The sequence below is a fragment of the Schistocerca gregaria genome, chromosome 2, assembly GCF_023897955.1.
Source record: "Schistocerca gregaria isolate iqSchGreg1 chromosome 2, iqSchGreg1.2, whole genome shotgun sequence".
NCBI lineage: Eukaryota > Metazoa > Arthropoda > Insecta > Orthoptera > Acrididae > Schistocerca > Schistocerca gregaria.
In genome coordinates, this window is record NC_064921.1 from 618,740,894 (window position 1) to 618,757,354 (window position 16,461).

Below are 16,461 nucleotides of genomic sequence, written 5' to 3' on the forward strand. Positions count from 1 at the left end.
GGATATCGGTAAATGTGATGTACATGTATAGACAAACAAATGGTTTTCCTTTCTTCCAGGAGTGCTAGCTCTGCAAGGTTCGCAGGGGAAAAGCAGCTCTCCGTGTTCAGGCCACAAGTGGCCCATCGGAACCATCCGACTGGCGTGTCATCCTCAGATTAGGATGCGGATAGGAGGGGCGTGTGGTCAGCACATCGCTCTCCCAGTCGTTATAATGGTTTTCTGTGACCGGAGCCGCTAGTATTCGGTCAAGTAGCTCCTCAGTTGGTATCACGAGGCTGAGTGCATCCCGAAAAATGGCAACAGTTCATGGCGGCCCAGATGGTCACCCATCCAAGTGCCGGCCACGCCCGACAGCGCTTAACTTCAATGATCTGATGGGAACCGGTGTATCCACTGCGGCAAGGCCGTTGCCAAGAGTCGCAGAAGAGCTTCCGTGAAGTTTGGAAGGTAGGAGACGAGATACTGGCAGAAGTAAAGCTGTGAGTACAGGGCGTGACTCGTGCTTGGGTAGCTCAGATGATAGAGCAGTTTCCCGCGAAAGGCAAAGGTCCCGAGTTCGATTCTCGGTCCGGCGCACAGTTTTAATCTGCCAGGAAGTTTCATATCAGCGCACACTCCGCTGCAGAGTGAAAATCTCATCCTCGAAATGATTACAATTTCAGAAAAATTGAATGATTTATCAACAGAAAGACCTCCACAATTCGAGGAAGTCAGTAATGCGTTGGTCCACCTATGGCCATTACGCAGTCAGTTTTTCGGCAGGATGTTGATTAACAGAGTTGTTGGATGGCCTCCTGAAGAATATCGTGCCGAATCGTTTACAATTCGCGCATTAGAACATCAAAATCCCGAGCTGGTTGAAGGACACTGTTCATAATGCTGCAAACGTTCTCACTTGAGAAGAGGTTCGCGAACTTGCTAGCCGAGGTAGGGTTCGGCAAACGCGATGACAATCAGTAGAGGCTCTCACCGTGTGCAGAAGGGCGTTATCTTGTTGAAACGTAAGCCCAGGAAGAACAAGGAAACGGGACGTAGGATATGGTCGATGTACCATTGTGCTGTAAGGATACCGCGGATGACAAGCAAAAGGATCCTACAGTGAAAAGAAACGGTATCCTAGACCACCACTCCTGGCTGGCGGGCCGTATGGCGTACGACCGTCAGGTTGATAACCCACCGCTGTCTGGGGCGCCTCCAGAAGCGTCTTCGCTGGTCATCGGGGTTCAACTCGGAACTCATTCCTGAAGACAATACTACATCTACATCTACATTTATACTCCGCAAGAGACCCAACGGTGTGTGGCTAAGGGAACTTAACGTACCACCGCCATTACCTCCCTTTCCTGTTCAAGTCGCGTACGGTTGGCGGGAAGAACGACAGCCGGAAAGCCTCCTTGCGCGCTCGAATCTCTCTAATTTTACATTCGTGATCTCCTCGGGAGGTATAAGAAGGGGGAAGCAATATATTCGAACCTCATCCAGAAAGGCACCCTCTCGAAACCTGGACAGCAAGCCACACCGCGATGCAGAGCGCCCCTCTTGTAGTCTGCCACTTGAGTTTGCTAAACACCTCCGTAACGATACCACGCTTACCAAATAACCCTGTGACGAAACGCGCCGCTCTTCTTTGGATCTTCTCTATCTGCTCTGTCAACGCGCCGTGGTACAGATCCCACACTGATGAGCAATTCTCAAGAATAGGTCGAACGAGTGTTTTGTAAGCCACGTCCTTTGTTGATGGACTACATTTTCTAAGGACCCTCCCAACGAATCTCAACCTGGTACCCGCCTTACCAACAATCAATTTTATATGATCATTCCACTTCCAATCGTTCCGCACGCATACTCCCAGATATTCTACAGAAGTAACTGGTACCAGTGTTTGTTCTGCTATCATATAATCATACAATAAAGCAGCCTTCTTTCTATGTATTCGCAATGCATTACATTTTTCTATGTTAAGAGTCAGTTGCCACTCCCTGCACCAAGTGCCTATCCGCTGCAGATCTTCCTGCATTTCACTGCAGTTTTCTAATGGTGCAACTTCTCTGTATACTACAGCATCATCCGCGAAAAGCCGCATGGAACTTCCGACACTATCTAGTACTCCAGCCAGTGAGATTCCAGGGCGAATAAGTGTCTGGAGAGGCTGCGGACAGTGATGGGATACTAACCTGTTTGTCATCCGTCACACGGCCCAGTAACGAGGAGTGATGGTCTAGGGTACCGTTTCTTTTCACAGCAGAATCCGTTTGCTTATCGACCGCGGCATCGTTACAGCACAGCGGTATATCGACCATATTCTACGCCCCGTTTTCTTGTTCTTCATGGCAAGACATCCTGGGATTACGTTTCAACAAGATAAAGCCATTCTGCATACGACGACTTTTATTACCGCTTATCTTCGTGCTTGGCAAACCGTACCTGAGCTAGCACGGACGCCGGACCCCTGACCAGCTGAGAACGTTTTCCAACATTATAGTCAGCGCTCTACGAGCCACTCGGGATTTTGATGATCTAATGCCCGAACTGAACAGAATTTGGCAAGACGCCCCTCACGAAGACAGCCAACAACTCTCTCAGTCTCAAGCCGAATAACTGCTTACATGAGAACAAGAGATGGACCAACGCGCTATTGACTAGCTCAACTTGTGGTGCTCTTTCTCTTGAACGAAACATCCAATTTCTCTGAAGTTGTAACCATTTGCTTGTCCACACGTTTATGTCACATGTGACGATTTCCGACCCATTCGATTATTCCTTCGTGGTGCGTAGTTTCTTTTTTTTTTCTTTTAGAGTGTACACGGAACGTGGTATAAAAATCGTAATTACTGGTGGTTGTAGTGACTGACAATTTTTCACAAACACAACTTTTATTTTATACGTTTACAAGGTTGAAGACTGAACAACAAAAGAAAGGTAAAAATATCGATGCCAGTAAAAGTCTCCTTATACAGGCAAACAAAAGTTCACTTCTAATTTTCCACAAAGGTTCGTGGTCACACACACACACACACACACACACACACACACACACACACACACACACACACACATACACACTAGTGATAGTCCAATTCAGAGACGAAGACGTAATCTTCAGTGATCGAAGTCCACAATATCAGCATCCAGACTGAACTGAACTTTGGGGCTGGTTCTAGCCCCTAAATACCTGTCTCCAGCCAATCAGGTTTTGGCGTAGTGATACTTCCTGCAGGCCGTGGCTCGAGCTCCCGCTGCAGGTAGTAGTGCTCGGAATGTTTGTTTCCATTATCTTGTATATAAATAGCTGGTGTTCACCATGGTGCTTTTGGTACGACTTGGACATACACAACCCTGTTGTCTAATAGGGATTGCCAGCCCTCAGGGACTACCGTGGCTCCAGCATAACACCCCTCCTCTCTTGGAAAAACTGGCGCGGCACCTGCGACCACGGGGAAGAGAGTACTAACGTAGTCTGGTGCTGTAGGCTCATCTGCAGCTAAGCCCTCCTGAAGGAGGTGGTGGAATGCAGCCACTGGAGAGTAGGGCGCCGCCTCCCACGTGAGGCGGCTGGAACGCCGAAGGAGTGGTGGTTGCGAGACGATGTCGGGCTGGGCAAGCGGCATGGGGACGTCCGCGTCGTCCAACAAAGGCGGCGCTGAAGAGGGGCCGGGAAGTGGGTTCAGGGGGAGGTCCTGGAACTGCCTCGGGTCCAGAGTATGTGGCAGCGTGGGGCTAGCAGCCGGCATCTGCTGGCTATATCCTGGAAGATCATCCACCACATGAAGAGAGGGCATCAACATACGCCCCAAAGAAGGGGCCGGGGATGGGAGAAGAGAGAAAGAGGGCCCGGCGTTTGCAGTTGCAGCTGCTCGAGGAGACGAAGACGCATTAGGCTGTGGTGACGTGAAACCACCCTGTCGTCCAGGCGTATGTCGAACAGTTGACGACCATGGGGCCGGATAATGACCCCTGGAAGCCAGCTGGGCCAGGGCCCGAAACCACGAGCCCACCCCTTGAAGCTGGATGAATACCAGGAAGCGTCAGGCAGGGCTCGAGGTCCAAGTTGCAGCAGGAGGGGATGGAGTAGGGTCCGAGGCTGCCGACCATGGAGCAGTTCAGCTGGACTCTTGTCACCCACCGGCATGGCCCTGTAGGTATTGAGAAATAATGTAAGAGCTTCTTTCGGAGAACAGTCCTCTGTCTACTTCTTCATCTGAGTTTTAAAAGTGCGAACAAGGCGCTCTGCCTCTCCATTGGATTGGGGATACAAAGGAGGGGTAAAAGACGTGGTGGATACCATTATCGTGGCAGAATTTGGATCTCTCTTGACTGCAAAATTGTGAGCTGCTGTCACGTATGAAGGTGACGTGAAGGCCTTCAATGGAAAATATTTTTGAAAAGGCCATGATGGTATTCTCTGTGGTGATAGAGGAGCATTGTATAATGAAAGCGAAGTGGGAGTAGGCATTTGTGATGAGTAACCACTAAGCTCCAAGGAAAGGTCCCTCAAAATCCACATGGATGTGTTCCCATTGGAGGGAAGCGGCCAGCCAGCATTGGAAAGACCAGCGTGGTGTGGGAAGGGCCTGGGTACGCTGTTGACAACTGCAGACCATGTACTCCACATTCATTGTCATGCCTACCAAGAAGAGGTGACGATGTGCCAGCGTTTTCGTCCAGGCAATACCCCAGTGACCTTGATGTAAGACGTGGAGAATCCGAGACCTCAGGGAAGTTGGTATGATGATTCGTGGATGGCGTCATTTTCCACATGGAGGAGCACCCCGTTGACAGCCACCAGTTGATGGCAGATAGAGAAGAAGAATCGAAGATCAGCCTGGGCGTGAGGTGGAGGAAGCGTCAGCCAGCCACAGAGAACATAGCGGCGCACCAGTTGGAGGACGGATCTGTGATCATTGCCGCAGCCACCCTCTCAGCTGTGCCTAGGAATGCTGCTAACGCATCTTGTATGTATCATCGATCTGAAAAATTAGGTCTGACGTGTCGAATGCCAAATTCTTGGGAGCTGAGACAAGGCATCGGCGTTTGCATGCTGGGAAGTGCGCCGGAAATGGATGGTGTACCTAAAATATGAAAGGAATAGGGGCTATCGATGCAGATGGTGGGAAGTCTTCGTGGGTAACTGGGCTGGTGGGCAAAATAAGGCCATGAGGGACTTATGGTCAGTCATTAAGAGAAAAGACGTACCATAAAGATATAGGAGGAATTTGGTACAGGGAAACATGATGGCTAGGGCCTCTTTCTCAATTTGGGACTATTTGCATTGGGCATCTGTAAGGGATTTAGATATGTATACCACTGGGCATTCTGATCCATCCAGTAGAGTTAGACAGTGCGATAGGATAGCCCCAACACCATAATCTGAGTGTCCGTAGCCAAGAGGAGAGGAAGAGAGGTGTTATAAGTCATGAGACATGCCACAGAGTGCAAACTCCGCTTTAAGGTTTGCAAAGGCAATTCACAAGGCGGGGACCAATGAAAAGGCACGTTCTTTTGGCACAGGTGATGGAGGGGCACACAGTGTGGGTGGCAGAGGGAATGAACTTTCTATAGTAAGCAATTTAACCTAGGAAAGATCGAAATTGGTGGACGTCGCAGGAACGAGGAAGGGCCATTACAGCGGCGATGTGGGAGGAGGCTGGCGATATGCCATCGCATGAAATGATGTGACCCAGGTAGGAGATAGCGGGTTGAAAAAAGGAGCACTTAGCCATGTGGCATTTTATGCCCACAAACCGCAGGCACAGGAACAATTGTCACAGATGACTGAGATGTTCATCTGTGGTACAGCAGGTGACGACAATGTCATCGTGGTAGTTTATACAACCTGGCACACCCCGCAAGACCTGTTCCAAGTAATGCTGAAAGATGGCTGGTGCACTAGCGATACCATACATGAGGCACTTCATCTGGAACAGACCAATCGGTGTGTTGACTACAGCCAAGTGAGTAGAAGGCCCATCGAAAGGTATCTAGAGGTAGGCCTCGGCAAGATCGATCTTCGAATACAATTGTCCCCCTGCGAGATTGGAGAACAAGTCCTTGGAACGTGGGAGGGGATAGTTTCAACCTATAGCTGAGGGTTAAGCGTAGCCTTGAGGTTGCCACAGACTCGAAGATGCCCAACTGGCATATTGAGGACGACCAAGGGTGTCGCCCACGAACTGTAATGCTGAAGTAACGACTCTCTCCATGGTGAGACGGTCCATTCCTTGTTGAAGAGGCTGCTGGAGGGCATGGGGAACCTGCTGGGCCCAGAAGTACTTCGGGCGGGGCAGACGATTCCAGCTGGAGCAACGATCAGGACCACTATCGACGCTCAGCGAGAAGAGGTCCTGGAATTCCGTGCACAACGGAACCTGTGCACAGAACCTGGGAAGACACCAGATGAACTATGTCGTCGATGTCGAAGCCAAAGGCCCTGAAGGCATCCAACCTGAAGAGACCCACTGCAGCCACATTGTTGACCACGAGGAAGGTAACTTCCTGGCGAACCAATTTAATACAGGATGGAGGCCATGAACTGACCCAATAAGCGATTGCTTATTAGTTATAAGTAAGGAGGTGCCGAGGTATGGCCGCCGGGGGAGGGGGGGGGGCTGTCTTCGCTTAAGAGGAATGATCAGGGAGACCACTGCTCCAGTATCCACTTGCATCTGCAGCGGCCGACCATTGACCTGAGCGTCGATCATCAGTTTGGAAGACCCCCAAAGACTGCATCTGGTTGATATCCATCCCTGACGGTCATTGGCCGGATGAGGAAAGGGCTGCCGAGATCGGCAGACCGAACTGGCAATACACCCACCGGTCGGGGCAGCCTTCCCGTACATCCCGGGGCAGCCGGGGGGGGGGGGGGGGGGGCGGGCTGGCGGCGCTCGCGAGGGAGTCCATGCACAGACGGTCAGCGGCGGACTCGCGGAGCCGTCTGAGGGCGCCATTCCCTTGATAGGGCGGCTGCCCTGTCGACGCTGTGCAGAATAGGGCGGTCGGCGCCGGTCATCGGAACAGGCGGCGGCAATGTCTTCGATCTCCTCCAGCGATGCGACGGACTCCGAAGCGTCGCGGAGGACCGCCACTTCCGCCGAGGATTCCAAATGTTTGTCGGCCGCCAGAAACTTCGTACTTAAATGCTACATCAATGATCTGGTCCGCAGTAGGATCGTCGAGTCTGAGGGCGTCTCGGTGGAAAGCCGCGTCCGGGGCGGCTCGATGAGGTGGTCGCGGACCATCTCGTCCGCGTAGGATTCATTGGAAACTCGTGTGGTGAAGCGACATTTCCGGTTGAGACCTTGCAGTTCCACTGCCCACTGTCGATAGGATTGGCCAGCCTTCTTGTGACACTGGTAAAATTCGAAGCGGGCAGCCATCATGTGGAACCGTTGTCGGTAGTAAGGTGCGAGAACCTCACAAATCTGGGAGAAAATCAGAGAATCCAGAGGTCGAGGTTGGAGTTTCGTCAAGAAAACATACATTTTGGACTGGTTCCAGGGCTCGTTCCAGCAGCCTCTTGGACAACCTGGTGGATTTGAAAATGCTGCTGGAGCCGCTTCTCGTATGTTTCCCAGTGTTCAGCATCCTCATTGAAAGTGGGAAACGGCGGGGGCGGCGGAACTGGGCGGTTTTGCAAGAGCTCCTTAAATAAACGTTCCTATGTATCCTGAGGTTTTTTGCAGAACTGTTGAAGATCTTGTAATAAGTCGTTCACACTTAAGACCAGTTGTTGAAGTACAACTTCCGCCATGAGGAAGACACATGCAGGCACCAGCTTGTCGCCACTTGTGTAGTGACTGACAATTCGCAATTTTTCACAAACACAACTTTTATTTAGGTACGTTTACAAGGTTTATGACTGAAAAACAAAAGAAAGGTAAAAATAAGGATGCCAGTAAAAGTCTCCTAATTGAGGCAAACAAAAGTTCACACATTGTGACCTATCCACCAAGGACGTGTTCAGACCTAAATTATGTCCTACTTCCCTACAAAACTTATTGAAATTGTATGCACTTTGGGGATCATCTTTGACCAATTCGTTGTTTGCCTTTAAAGATATTTCCTTATTTTTGTGCCTCATATTTTACTATGTTCCAAATAGCTCTTATATTTTTACTGGAGATATATATTTTCTTAAAAATTCGTGAAGTGGTAAACCACTCGATTCGTACTCCGGAAAAAGGTGTTTCAAATCTTTGTTTGGTCATTGGTATTTAGGATTTTTTGTGACTTTGCTCAATCGCTTAAGGCGAATGCCTGAATCGTTCGATCGTTCCTCTGTGAGGTCACGGCTGCTTTTCTTCCCAATCCAATACGAATTTCAGCCCTGTCTCTAACGACGTCATCGTCAACGGAACTTAAATCATTATATTCCTTCCTTGCTCGAAAATACACTCTGATTCTCTGATGATGTTGCTTAGAATTTTGCATGTCAGTTGGTAATTTGATGTTTATTCAGCATGATATTCCGATTCTGCTTGTAACTCTGGGTTTAGAAGCATGTAAAGTACTTACAAAAGTTAACTTTCAGAACAACAGTTTTGAAAGTATCATATGGCAATGTTACAAAATATAGTATACGTTTCATTAACGGCAAATTTGTGTTGCATACATATTTCCGATGTATGTTACACAAATACTCCTTCACGTACACAAAACCTTCTTCATTTATTAGTATATAGCTTATCTGAAAAGGTTGATTGCACAATGGTTCTGCAGCCCTATGTGCTTATAAAAACTTTATTAATAGAAGCTGTGTTAAAAATCTTAATGCCCGCCGTTGTGGCCGAGCGGTTCTACGCGCTTTAGGCCGGAACCGCGCTGCTGCTACGGTCGCAGGTTCGAATACTGCTTCGGGTATGGATGTGTGACCTCAGATGTTAACTCCCATAGAGCTCAGAGCCATTTGAACCATTTGAAAAATCTTAATCAGGTGTGAAGTTCACTCATGATTAACTCAAATTCCGGAAAACAGCTGAGTATATCGTGACTGTTGCAATTAACATCCTACGAAGTTCTACAACATAAGCTCCAAAATGTTGATCACAGCCAAATTTAAAAGTTTTTGCGGTGCCGTACGTCTGTCGGTAAAAAGAAACTCTTATAAGTATTACTTCGTTCTCCGCTTGTCTGACTTACTGTCTGTCTGTGTCTGTCAGACTGTTAAAACCATTTTTCTCAGGAACGGAGTCCGCAGCTCGTGGTCGTGCGGTAGCGTTATCGCTTCCCGCACCCGGGTTCCCGGGTTCGATTCCCGGCGGGGTCAGGTATTTTCTGTGCCTCGAGATGACTGGGTGTTGTATGATGTCCTTAGGTTAGTTAGGTTTAAGTAGTTCTAAGTTCTAGAGGACTGATGACCATAGATGTTAAGTCCCATAGTGCTCAGAGCCATTTTCAGGAACGGACATTCACCAAGTTGAAATTTATACTACAGACTGACTCCTATAGCCCCTAGGTGGTGTAAAAAAACGGAAGCTTCTAAGTCAATGCAACCAAAAGATACGGCCACTTACGTCGCATATTTTATAACTCAGCCATCCAAACTTGAAGAGTACTTCCGTAGGCCTGAGTAACCAAATCTGGCGAGAAGCAATATTTTAAAGCAAAACCAAAGCAAAATATACAAGAACTTTAAATTTGTAATTACATCACATGAAAAAAAAGATTTTTTGGCATTTATCATCATAATGTCTGTCTCTCCGTCCGTGTGTTATGAACCCTCTTTCTCAGAAACGGATAGACGCATCAAGTTGAAGTTTATGTCACACATTAAACCTACGACCCCTTGGCGGTGTAAACGTTTGAAGCTTCTAAGTCAATGCAACTAAAAGATACGGCCATTAATGTCATACGTTTTGACACTCGCAAGCTCAATCATTAAAATCCATGGGGTACTTCCATTTGATCTAGACTCATGAAATTTGACAAGATATTTGTTTTCTCATTTGTTATCCGAGGTCAAACGTGAAATTAAAACAGTCAGTAGTTCTACATTCAGCCTGACTGAGTCGCAATAGTAAATGTCAGACATCAGACAAGGAAAGACATTACTCTTACGACGCATTGCGAAATTTATCAATCATCATATATCTGCACTTAGATATGAAGTTTTAAGTTGTACGTGAAACAAAAATTCGCAGACTAGTCATATGAGCAACTGAGTCGTTCTTTGCCTGATGTCTGACGTTTACCACTGCGACCCAGTCAGACTGAATACAAAACTACTCATTATTACAGTAATAGTCGCCTGCCTTTTACATGACTTTATGACACATTTACATTATTAAAATAAAAACGTTTACAAAATCTTGGAATCTCTGCGGCTGATATCTAGCCAATATCAATGTCGATAACTGGCAAGTACACTATGTGATCAAAAGTATTCGGACACCTAGCAGTAAATAACTTAAAAGGTCGTGCTACCCTCCATCGGTAATTCTGGAATTCAATATGGTGTTGGCCCACCCTCAGGCTTGATGACAGCTTTCACTCTTGTAGGCATACGTTTCAGTCGAGTGCTGGAAGGTTTCTTGGGGAATGGCAGCCCATTCTTCACGTAGTGCTGCACTGAGGAGAGATATCGATGTCGGTCGGTGAACCCTGGCACGAATTCGGCGTTCCAAAACATCCCAAAGGTGTTCTATATGATCCAGTCAGGACTCTATGCAGGGCACTCCGTTACAGGATTAGAACTGTCATGTAACCTCTCCGCCACAGGCCGTGCGTAATGAACAGATGCTCGATCGCGTTGAAAGATGCAATCGCCATTCCCGAATTGCTTTTCAACAGTGGGAAGCAAGAAGTTGCTTAAAACATCAATGTAGGCCTGTGCTGTGATAGCGCCATGGAAAACAACAAGGGGTGCAAGCCCCCTCCACGAGAAACACGACCACACCATATAACACCACCGCCTCCGAATTTTACTGTTGGCACTACACGCGCTGGCAGGTGACGTTCACCGGGCATTCGCCATACCCATACCCTGCCAGCGGACTGTTCAATCGTTCGCTGTTTTTCGCTCCCTACACCAAGCGAGGCGTCATTTGGCATTTACTGGCGTGATGTGTGGCTTATGAGCAACCGCTAGACCATGAAATCCAAGTTTTCTGACCTATCGCCTACCTGTCATAGTACTTGCAGGGATGCTGATGCAGTTTGGAATTCCTGTGTGATGGTCTGGATAGATTTCTGCCTATTACACATTACGACCCTCTTTAATTGTCGGCGGCCTCTATCAGTCAACGGTCTCTATCAGTCAACAGACGAGATCGGCCTGTACACTTTTGCGCTGTACGTGTCCCTTCACGTTTCCACTTCATAATCACATCGACAACAGTGGACCTAGGGATGTTCAGGAGTGTGGAAATCGCGCGTACAGACGCATGACACAAGTGACGCCCAATCACCTGACCACGTTCGAATTCCGCCCCATTCTGCTCTCTCACGATGTCTAATGACTAGTGAGGTCGCTGATATGGAGTACCTGGCTGTAGGTGGCAGCAAAATGCACCTAATATGAAAAACGTATGTTTCTGGGGATTCCCGGATACTTTCGATCACGTAGTGTATGTTCGAAGTTCATTACGTTTAAACGCAACCCTCAGTGAGTGAGTCCTACTCGCACCTGACCAATGTTTTTATATTTGTATTTCATCTTAAACTAAACGCCAACTTCTCCTCCACCTTCCTCTCAGAGTGGTGCGTTATCCGTTAGTAACTATAATTTCTAACGTAAATTCACGTGACCATAGCCAACAAAGGTTTGCTTAATTCAGTCACTAAGAAGATGTTGTTAATCATGTGATAAATAAAATATCACTCTGTATCTCACGATAGGCGCTGTCATCCGCTCGTCTTCGCAAAGCTCGTCAAAGTGCTTTTTACTGTTCTTACTCGTTTCTTACAGAATTTACACATGATCCCATCTTCCATTGATGTTGAAAGTTTCGCCAGTTCGGATAATGCTTTGATGCTAGTATTTCTGATAGTGAGGAGCCTTAAGCGCTAAACTGATTCTTTACAATGATTTACAATTGTGTTTTTAACACCTATTGCTGCATTTTGTTCGTAACATTTCTTACTCGTAAGAGTTATGTTTGTTAGAGCCATAGGAACGTCAACGAATTTCTATTTAACTGCATAGATGGCGTCATACTGGCAGCCCTGCCTTGATTCCACCATTTTGTACGCCATTCATGACAGACGTTTCTCCATAGCCTTGGAAGCTATATTTGCTCACATCTGTCCATTTCGTCCTTTACATTCAATTAACTAATCTTTGACCTGAATAAAGGAGATAAATGATTAGCATATCCTTTTACCTCTGATGGATTTCCAGAACCACCTTAGGTTATTTTAATGTAGCTAAATATTTCACTTGACATTAATTTTAATAATTTTGTGAATTTCCCTTTTCTATTTTAATTTTTCATTGTTTGTTCATTTCATTCTTTTGGACGCCAAGATGTGTTGTTCCCGGGGGGCCTAGGGTATCGCCCCGATTGCCACAGCGTAGTTACCACCTGACTGCTACAGACTACCAATTATTTCAAAACAATTGGTTTCTCCAATGCTTAGGTTCCATACCATGTAGCTTTCTTGTTTATGGGTACTAATTCTGGTCTTGCTGCTATTGTGTTAGCCGTATACATTCTGTTTTGGAATCATTTAGTGAAGTCCCGTCTTTTTTAATCGTTAATTTTGTACGTTGTCCCGCTATTTATGGTAAATATTAATCCTATAGCTGGAATAAAACAACTTTGCTATCGAGAAACTGTAATGTTAGGAGGATGAGGTGCCAGCACGCAACCAGCCATACTTGAGTACAAAACAGCCAACGCAGCGTGCGCATGGCGCCCGAGAGAGAACTTTGCCTGGCCGGCGGAAGACACTCAACTCACTGAAGGTCAGTCACAAAATTATGTTAATCGAAGAATACCCCGAAAATGGCGAAAATTATATTTTGATAATTTATGCACACATAAGTCCGCCGGTCGTGGTCTCGCGGTAGCGTTCTCGGTTACCGAAAGTGAGGTCCCGGATTCGATTCCCGGCAGGATTTTCACCTGCCCTGAGATGACTGGGTGTTGTTGTCTCGTCTTCATCAACACCATTCATCCCCATTACGGTTGGAGGAAGGCAACGACAAACCACCTCCATTATGACCACGCCTAGTACACTGGTATGGGTCTCCCGCATCGTTCCCCTACGGTCTGTCAAGAAGCATCGTACTTCATATCCATTCCATTCACACGTAAACTGATGAAGCTATATGTTTAATTTATCCACCGGTTTCAATTATCTCTAGTATTCCGGATGAAAGGTGAAACATTTGTTACAATATCCGTCGCAGTTATTTGTAGTGACAATAATGCAGGTAGAATTTTCCATGCGTTTACTAGTGTACGGAGAAAAACAAGGAAACATATAACGCATCCATAGCTATGGAGAACAATTGTAGTAATGGAATAAGATGTTTTTACCGTCGGGCATGTAGCTGTCTTCAGTAGCTGTGACTGTCTGTATGAGTGCTCCAGGCGCAGCTACTCGTCGCAGCGCTGGTTCATCTACTTCAGCTTGAGTGCAGAGTAGAAGGTGACGTTTGGCGCACGCCTTATGGGCGTGTTGATTAACGCCATTGGCGAAACCATAGCATGTTTCTACATCTCGAGTCGAATAATACGACTGTCTTTCAATATATAAGTTCTTCAAGCTGCAGGAATTCACTAATCTTGTTCTAAAACTAACGAACCTTCAGTATAGTATGTACCGAGTTACTAATGTGCAAGGAAATTGTAGCTGTTGTGATTAATAGCACCATCACAGAAAGCCGGCTAAAGACAGAGACAGATACAAACAATAACAAATGAGTTGTGAATTTCAACAAAAAGTGAGCCCACAGCACTGAGTATTGAACATTCTCCATACAATAAACTGGCCCTTTCTCAAAATGTTTTTGTACTTCCAGACATACTACACAATCTGACCAAAAGTGTCTAGATACCACTGGGTAATGTTGAGTCACTTTGAATGTTTACAGCTCACTGGATGGCATCTGAGTAACAAATCTGTCAGGGACATTTCAACCTTTCTATAGCTGTCCAATTCATCTGTTGGTGATGTGACTGCGAAACGAAAACGCGATGGAACATTCGCAGCTAAACCAAGACAGGGTAGATCCCACGTACTGACGAACAGGTACCACCTAGCATTGCAGAGGGTAGCAGTCCGGCTAGCGCAAATGTTGGGCGTAGGGAGTTACAAAGAATGGTGTTCAATAGTCGAACAGCAGATCATAAAAAATACATTTCTGTATTCAATGCTAAACGGAGCTCGAGATTGCGTAAAATGAACGCCACTGAGAAGTACATGACTGGAAAGGAGTAATTTGTAGTGATGAATCACGCAATACCTTGTGCCAATCCGATAGAAGGATTTGAGTTTGGCAAATACTTGTAACACGTTAAGTGCCAACAGTACGGTATGAGGGTGATTTTCGTGCTTAGGCTGTAGTCCCTTTCTTGTACTGAACAAAACGCTATTTGCGAAAGGACATGAACACACTTCACAGTACTGTGTACTGTGTAGCCTAGAGGAACATTTCGGAGACGACGATTATGTGTACCTGCCTGGGAATGCACCTTGTATAAAGCTGAGTCTTTCACGCAGTGATTTGTGGACAATAATATTCCTAAAATGAATTGGTACCCAAAGACTCGACTCGAACCAGACGAAACAGCTTCGGGACGAATTAGAACGCCAAATTCCGTCCAGACCACAGCGTCCAACATCACCACCTTCCCCGGATTCTGCTCTTGAGGGAGAACGAGCGCTGTTCCTTCACACCCATTCAGACACGTTGAAAGCGTCGCAGGCAATCTTCAAGCCGTCATAAAGGCGGAGGATCAGCGCACCCCACATTAACGTCCATTAATAGGTGTCCAGATACTTTCGATCAACTAGTGTACGATTGTAAGTCACCTTTTTTCTTTCTTATTTTAGACCAGTAATGTCCTCTTAGAGCATATTTCACTTGTTATAAACACCTTGTGCTTGAACACCCAGTACATAACAGTTTCTCTAATTTAAGTACTCTTCTGTGCAGCTGATTTACCAGTCAATCACATGACCTACAACAATGCTCCAGATGAGATGATACATAGGTTAACGTACATGATTCACAATAATGTGAAGCAGGCTTTAAATTCCCGTCCTGCTACTCAGATTTAAATTTCCCTTGGCGCTTAAGAGGAGAATGCCTCTATGAAAATTTGACATCCGATCTGATAAGTCATCCATTCTTAGCTGCAGCTTATGATCTGTATCTAGTTATTTCTGTGTCGACTAGAGTTTTAAAACTACCGTAGGCTACCATAGACTATCATAAGTAAGCATAGACTAATGTAGTTTCCCTAGTAGCTTTGGAAAGTTAAGATCGTTTCTGCCTTACCTGTATATAGGAGTTTAGCATACCTTATCCTCCTGCCTGTTACTGACAACAAACAATTACAGTATTTACTAAAAAAATGATGCTGTCAATGTTTAATTAAGGATTTATTCGAAAATTGTTGATTTGTAACGTGAAATGAAGGGATACTGTAGTAAAAATAAAGACAGCACTGCAAACACCCACATCAAAAAGAGTTTTGCATCACCTCGGTTCCGAGAGTTCGGGAACCTGGACAGGGAATTGGAATATAGATCAACATAAACATCATTTCCACTCTTTTTATTGCTCAAGAAAACCACACTTTGCATGTTATACCACCATACAGTGAGACCTTCGGAGGTAGTGGTCAAGACTGCTGTACACACCGGTCTCTCTAATTCGCAGTAGCACGTCCTCTTGCATGGATGCATGCCTATATTCGTCGTGGCATACTATCCACAAGTTCATCAACGCACTGTTGGTCCAGATTGTCCCACTCCTCAATGGCGATACGGTGCAGTTCCCTCAGAGTGGTTGGTGGGGATAAACAGCCTTTTCCAATCTATCCCAGGCATGTTAGATAAGTTTCATGCCTAGAGAACATGCTGGCCACTCTAGTCGAGCATTGTCGTTATCGTGAAAGAAGTCATTCACAACATGGGCACGATGGGGGCGCGAATTGTCGTCCATGAAGACGGATTCCTCGCCAATTTGCTGCCGATATTGTTGCACTATCGGTCGGAGGATGGCATTCACGTATCGTACAGCCGTTACGGCGCCTTCCAACAGCGATGTACGTCGGCACCACATAGTGCCACCCCAAAACAGGGAGGAACCTCCACCTTGTTACGCTCGCTGGACAGTGTGTCTGAGGCGTTCAGCCTGACTGGGTTGCCTCCAAACACATCTCCGACGATTGTCTGGTTGAAGGCATATGCGACACTCATCGGTGAAGAGAACGTGATGCCAATACTGAGCCATCCATTCGGCATGTTTTTGGGCCCATCTGTACAGCACTGCATGGTGTCGTGCTT

At 46.5% G+C, this 16,461-nt stretch overlaps 1 pseudogene; it reads right to left on the reverse strand.

Annotated features, from left to right (window-relative positions):
• Positions 1-297: 297 nt before the first annotated feature.
• LOC126337167 (5S ribosomal RNA) lies at positions 298-415 on the reverse strand (annotated as a pseudogene).
• Positions 416-16,461: the final 16,046 nt, after the last annotated feature.